Source organism: Sarcophilus harrisii, chromosome 1, assembly GCF_902635505.1.
Source record: "Sarcophilus harrisii chromosome 1, mSarHar1.11, whole genome shotgun sequence".
Classification (NCBI taxonomy): domain Eukaryota; kingdom Metazoa; phylum Chordata; class Mammalia; order Dasyuromorphia; family Dasyuridae; genus Sarcophilus; species Sarcophilus harrisii.
This window is the reverse complement of record NC_045426.1, coordinates 120450174-120456845: the sequence shown is the minus strand read 5'-3', so window position 1 is coordinate 120456845 and position 6672 is coordinate 120450174.

The following is a 6672-nucleotide window of genomic DNA, read 5'->3' as shown; positions in this document are numbered from 1 at the left end:
TGGCAAATGCTTTCGCTCTGGTCCGTCTTGCGCCGGTCCAAGAATTTCACCTCTAGCGGCACAATACGAATGCCCCCGGCCGTCCCTCTTAAAGACCTAATTAAAAGAGATCAGTGGGGAAAGTACATCTTGCTAAAAAATACCACAGATAGTGAAAGAATATCAATACTATTCATATATGAATTGAATGGCAGTATACCCAAATTCTTGTGTGTGTGTGTGTGTGTGTGTGTGTGTGTATTACCCACTGGTAACAATGGCAATGGAGTTAAAGGGCTTGCCCAGAGTCAGATAACTAGCAAGTGTCAAGTATCTGAAGTCACATTTGAACTCAGGTCCTCCCTACCCCAGGACCAATACTCTATCCACTGCACCACTTAATAATCCCAAATTCTAAAATGAAATGTTAAATTACTTACAGGAGGAAATAAACAAGTGGGGAATCTCAACTTTCCCTGCTCAGAACTAGATAAATCTAACCATAAAATAAATAAGAAGTTAAAGAGATGAATAGAATTCTAGAAAAGAATTCTCTAAAGAAAACTGAATGAAAAATAAAGAAGCATATACCTTTTTCTCAATTATAAATGGTACCTTCACAAAAATTTATCATGTCATTAAAACCTCCCCCAAACAATGCAGAAAAACAGAAACATTAAATGCCTCCTTTTCAGACCATGATACAATAAAAATTGCATTCAATAATAGCAATGGAAATATAGATTTAAAATTAAATATTAAGTAAATGATCTAATCCTAAAGAATGAATAGATCAAAAAACAAATCATACAATTAATAATTTCTTTAAAATAATGACAAAATTAATGTGACATACCCAAAATAGTACTCCAAAGGCTTACATCAATAAAATACAAAAAGAGTAGACAAGTGAATTGGATATACAATTTTTTTTTTAAAAACTAGATAAAGAACAAATTTTAAATTCCCAATTAAACACCAAATTAGAAATCTTGAAAACCAAAGGAGTGATTAATAAACGTGAAAGTTAAAAAAAATTGAACTTATAAATAAAACTGAGATCTGATTTTTTTGGAGAAGAGGCAATAAAATAAAATAAAAAATTGTTAATTTGATTTTACAAAGAAAAAAAACAAATTATCATTACCAAAAATGAAAAGGATGAATATCACCAATGAAGATAAAATTAAATTTTTCCCAAGAAAAAATTTCCAGTACCAGATAAATCCACAAGTGAATTCTACCAAACATTTAAAGATCAGTTATTGAAATAAAATACAAACTATTTAGGAAAATAAGCAAAGAAAGAATCCTACCAAATTCCTTTTATGGCTCAAATATCATATTTGGCCTCACAATAGTAATAGTAATAACAGACTTCAAACTACATCACACATAATCATCAAAATTGTATAAATATATATATATATATATTGGATTTTACAAATTTTAACATGTTTAACATATATTGGATTACTTGCTATCTAGAGGAGGGGATGGGGGAAGGGGGAGAAAAATTTGGAACACAAGTTTTTGCAAGGATCAATGTTGAAAAATTATCCATGCAAATGTTTTGAAAATAAAAAGCTTTAATAAAAAAAATTAACAAATAATCATCAAAACAATCTGGTATTAATTAAGAAATAGAGTGATGTATCAGCAAATATATTTAGTGTGGCAGGTTAAAGATGAAATGACTGACAAAACAGTAGATCAATCTACTGAGCATATTGCTTTATTAAGCATGAATGCCAATTGCTCAGCAAAATGGAACTATACCTCCTCAGCTTAGGGCTGGACCCCAAATAAAAGAAGAGAGGAACTTTTATATCTTAAAAACAATCAAATTAGGTCAGTTAGTTAAAAGTAAGCAATACAACATTAAGCAATTTGATTTCTAATTGGAGGAAAGATTAGGGACTTTTCAAGTTACTAGGAGGAAAGCAAACAAATGCAATTCCCTGAAATCAGAAAAAAGAGATGTCCCACTCCTACCAAGTGTCAGTAAACAATCAGATGGACATGGAAAAAATAATGGATTACTTGAGGGCCAGTTTTCAATTAAAACATATGAGTTACTTGAAATATGTAACTAAAAGAAAATTCTTTGCATCAGTCTTTGGATCTGATTGAGTTTCTGGTCAGCATAAGCTAGGTCCTTAGTTAAGGGTCTCTAAGCAGCATGTAGAGGTGGTCCAGCTTCCCAGCCATGGCTTTGTTCAAACAATATAATAAGGTTTTCTCCCAATTCTCACATATGAATCAAGTTTTCTTACTGGATAGATATTATACTAGATCAATAAAGGGAACTGTACTAGCTTCAGAATTGAGTTAGAAGATGGAATCAGTATGGTTCATTCAATTTCCACAATTAACCACTTGCTGTCCTAATCTCCTCAATTCCCTCATAAATATAAAATGACCATAATAATTTAGTGTTTGACAAACTCAAAATCCCAAGCTTTTGGGACAAGAACTCACTATTTGATAAAATTAAAGGGAAAATCAGAAAGCAGTTGGCAAAAAGTAAGTATAGACCAATATTTCACATCATATACCAAAATAAGGTCAAAATGGGCACATGATTTAGGCATAAAGGGTTTTATCATAAGCAAATTAGGGGAGCATGGAAAATTTTATCTGTCAAATCTAAGAATAAGGGAAGAATTTATGACCAAACAAGAAATAGAGTATTATGGGATATAAAATAGATAATTTTGATAACATTAAGTTAAAAAGGTTTTACACAAAACCAATGCAATCAAGATTAGAAAAAAGCAAGAAATTGTGGAATTCTTAGCAAATTTCTCTAATAAAGAAAGACTTTATTTCTCAAATATATAGAGAACTGGGTCAAATTTGTAAAATATGAGTCATTCTCCAGTTGATAAAAGGATATGAACAGGCAGTTTTCAAACAAAGCTATCTATAGTCATATGAAATAAATATTCTAAATCACTGTTGACTAGAGAAATACAAATTAAAACAACTATGAGGTACCACCTCACACCTATCAGATTGGCTAATATGACAAAATGAAAATGAAAATGTTGGAGAGAATGTGGAAAAATTGGGACAGTAATCCATTGTTGGTAGAATTGTGAAGTGATCCAACAATTCTGGAGAAGAATTTGGAAGTATGTCCAAAGGAATATAAAGCTGTGTATACTCTTTGACCCATCAATATCACTACTAGGTTCTTTGACAAAATGTATTGCTTTGATAATACCCAGGCGTTCACTGAGAGAGCTCCCCAGATTTCCCAGGGATCTGACAGATAGAAGCTGATTATCCATTACATCTCTTGACATGCTCTTAATTCCTGTTCTAGGTCCAGTTCAGTTGACAGGAGCATTTTTCCAGAAACGCAAGAAGTAATTGGTATATTAATTACATAGACCCCAAAAAGGTACTAAATTGAATAAACTGAAATAAATTGTAAAACTATTGAAAAGACCCTACAGGCTGCTTTGGGAGTCTCTAGGTAGCACAGACTACTAAGATGTTCAGAAAAGAAGGCAATGAAAATGCTGCCCTTGTATAAATTTTTTGAGGTAATAAAGCCTTTCAAATTTCCGGGATCAATATCTCAGGAGGAAAGGCATGTGAAAAAGACACCTCACACCTTAAACACTGAATTCCTCAAATCTTGCCTCACAAACTTACTCCTCGTGTACACCTGGACAAGTCATTTAAATTTTTTCAGACTCAATAAATAAGTATTTATTAAATACTACTATATACCACTTAATCTCTATCTGCCACAGTTTTCTCATCTTTAAAATGAGGATAATAATAGAATCTATGTCTTGGGTTTGTTGTGAAAATCAAGATATATATGTAAATTCCTTTGCAAACCTTAAATGGTCAAATGAATAGCTGTTAATGTTGTTGTGGGAGAGATTCATTTTCTCCCAACAAAATAGAAACAATTTCATGTATAACAAAACACACAATTTCATACATGGTTATGTCACCAGAAGTCAGAACATAAGTCTTTGGGCAGTTACAACTGTACCCTGAATAAAACTCCTATAAGGAGACACTGAAGAAATCTGAACTCCAGCAGGCTTATGCTGCTGAAATGCTATAAGTAGCAGGTGGAAAAAACAAAAACAAAAGAATGGCAGGTGTCAGACACTGAAAAGTGAGAACAACTGCTAGAGGGCCTAAAGCATCTGCATTTTATGAGTAACTTACTTTAAAAATGGAAAACCCATCTGTTAAGAGAACATGAATGCCCCAGGCTTCTAATTACCATAAGAGGATTGAACTCTTGAGTACCTTTCTCTTTCAGTTCCTAAACATAACCCAAGAAAAGGGTAAAAAGCTTTCCAGAGATGGTCAAAGGGCTAGGAAAGGATCAAAGAAAGCACTGATAAATAAACCAGTAACAAGGATACCTGAACTAGGTTACATTGTCTCAGGATTAGGGGGAGGATTAGTAAATTATTATTATGATGGACTACAGTTGAATAAAAAGTAGGAATAGCCTCCCAGCATCTACCTCAAAGTTAATTGAACCTGATAAAAAATGGATCAAGAAAGAAAAAAAAGGGGGGCAGGGGGGAGAGGAGAGGAGAGGGAGCCATTGAAGAGAATTGTATGAAGAAACTAAATAAAGTTAGCCTACCATGTTCTGTGTTGAAGACTATATGAGGGAAGATCTTATCAAATCAGCCCCTCCCCCCCTTCAAAGTTCTGTTCCAAGATGCCATTCAGTTTCCTCTTAAGATACTGGAAAAATTCAAGCTCATGGATCAATGAAGTCAGTCACTGGAACTACCTTAAGGGAACTTATCAGGATAATTTAACTAGACACTTTTCAAAAATCAATGTGAACAGAATGAACACCTGTGGCCTAAGTATGTCCAAGAAAAGAACTAACTCTCATATGTTAGAAACTAAGTTCTAATCTACCATATAATATAATGTATAATTCAAGAAAGGCAACTTGGTTGCAGATGGTCTATTTTATTTATCTGTTATAATACAGGGCAGACATACTAACTTGATTCAGCTTCTTGTCTCTAATTCTAAAGACAAAGGGCATTTATACATCCATTGGTTTATAAATTCTGCTTTATATCCCACAAGGGTTGGAGGAAATTGGTTTTTCTGAATACTTTCCCTCGGCTTTGAGAAAGAGCCAGAGGAAGAAACTAGTGTGGTATAATAACAAACCACCAAAAGGAACTAAGCTCTAAACCTACATTTGCAATTCTGAATTTCATTCAGAAATTATAACACTTTCTACAGAGGAACAAAACAAACTGAGCATCTAACATGGCAAAATATGACAGGAAATCTCATATTTCTTCCAGAAAGTATGCTATCAGTAAAATTAAATTGCATATCCTTGAGCCAATTGGGTTTAATAAGAAGATGATAAAATAGAAATGTGGCCAAAAGGAAAAGACAATCATTAAAGCATTGAATTTAACTCACTTGAAGCCAAACTAATGTTACAGGGGAAGCAGAAATTGGAGCACATCAATGGAATTGTTATAAAGCATTTAGATTTCACATGTAATGTACGAAATACAAAATGTACAAAAATAATAATACTGCCCAAAGCTCTTGGAGTAACTACAAAGTCTTCTGGTATATGTAAGTAAAGAATAAAAACTGAATCTAAGCAAACACATTGTATAGCCCCCAAACGACGGCTGACATAGATAGGAAGATTAATATTTGGGCTGTTTGTTCAAAGAAAGTGCATTAGACTTATCTCCTCTTCTGATCATGTTTCCTGAATGATTTCCCTTATGTCATCTCTCATACATAAGTTATCATTGGAAAAATGATCTCTGCCAACTTCCACTCACTATAGATCTCCTCAGACCATGTGCTATTGCCAGATTTGCAACCATCATCGTGTGTGTTTTATTTGAAAGGTGGGTTTGGGGGGGCAGAGAACAATTTGGCACTGCTTTAAAAAAAAATACAACTGTATTTTCCCAACTTCTATGCCATCTCCCCTCTTCTTTAATCCTTAGCCCAGTTCATTCTCATCAGCAGTGCCTGAGATAGATGGGCAGACTAACAGAGGGACGGACGGATCTATTTCATGGATTGGCTTCCAGTTTTGTGTCGTGGTCTCCACAATCAGCATCTTTCATCCAGTTTGGGGGCAGGTGAGACTGCTATTACAGCCGTACCCTGAATAAAACTCCTATGGTAAGGAGACCTTATTACAGCATGGAGGCCTTAGGAGTCTGGAAGGCGATGGTCTCGGCTGACTGGCAGGATTTTTCCTTTGCTGTGCAGGACTGGCGCGGTGTCAGAGGAGATGGGGAATCACAAGCCCCTTCCCCAAGAGGGGCTCCTCCTCTTTGCTATGCCGTTGTCCAGGCAGAGCCGGGCTGACTGCGGGAATCGTGCGGATTATCTCGGGACAGGGTGGGTTACGCGAGTTGCCCTGAGGTCTCTTCCCCCTCTGAGATTCCGCGGTTTTCCCTGTCCCTTTTCCCCGAGACTCCCGTGATTTCAGGGGAAATGGCCGGGAGGAGGGGCTAACGAGATCACGGGTGTGAAAGGGGGGTCCGCGAGAAGCTCGTAGAGACTTAAAGCTCGTTTTTTTGTTAAGGACAACGCAGCCCAGGGAGGAAAGCTGTTTGTGCGAGGTCACAGTGTTCGAGGGAAAACCTGCCCGGCCAATCTGGACGTTCCTTCTCCGAGGGCAAGCCTCCC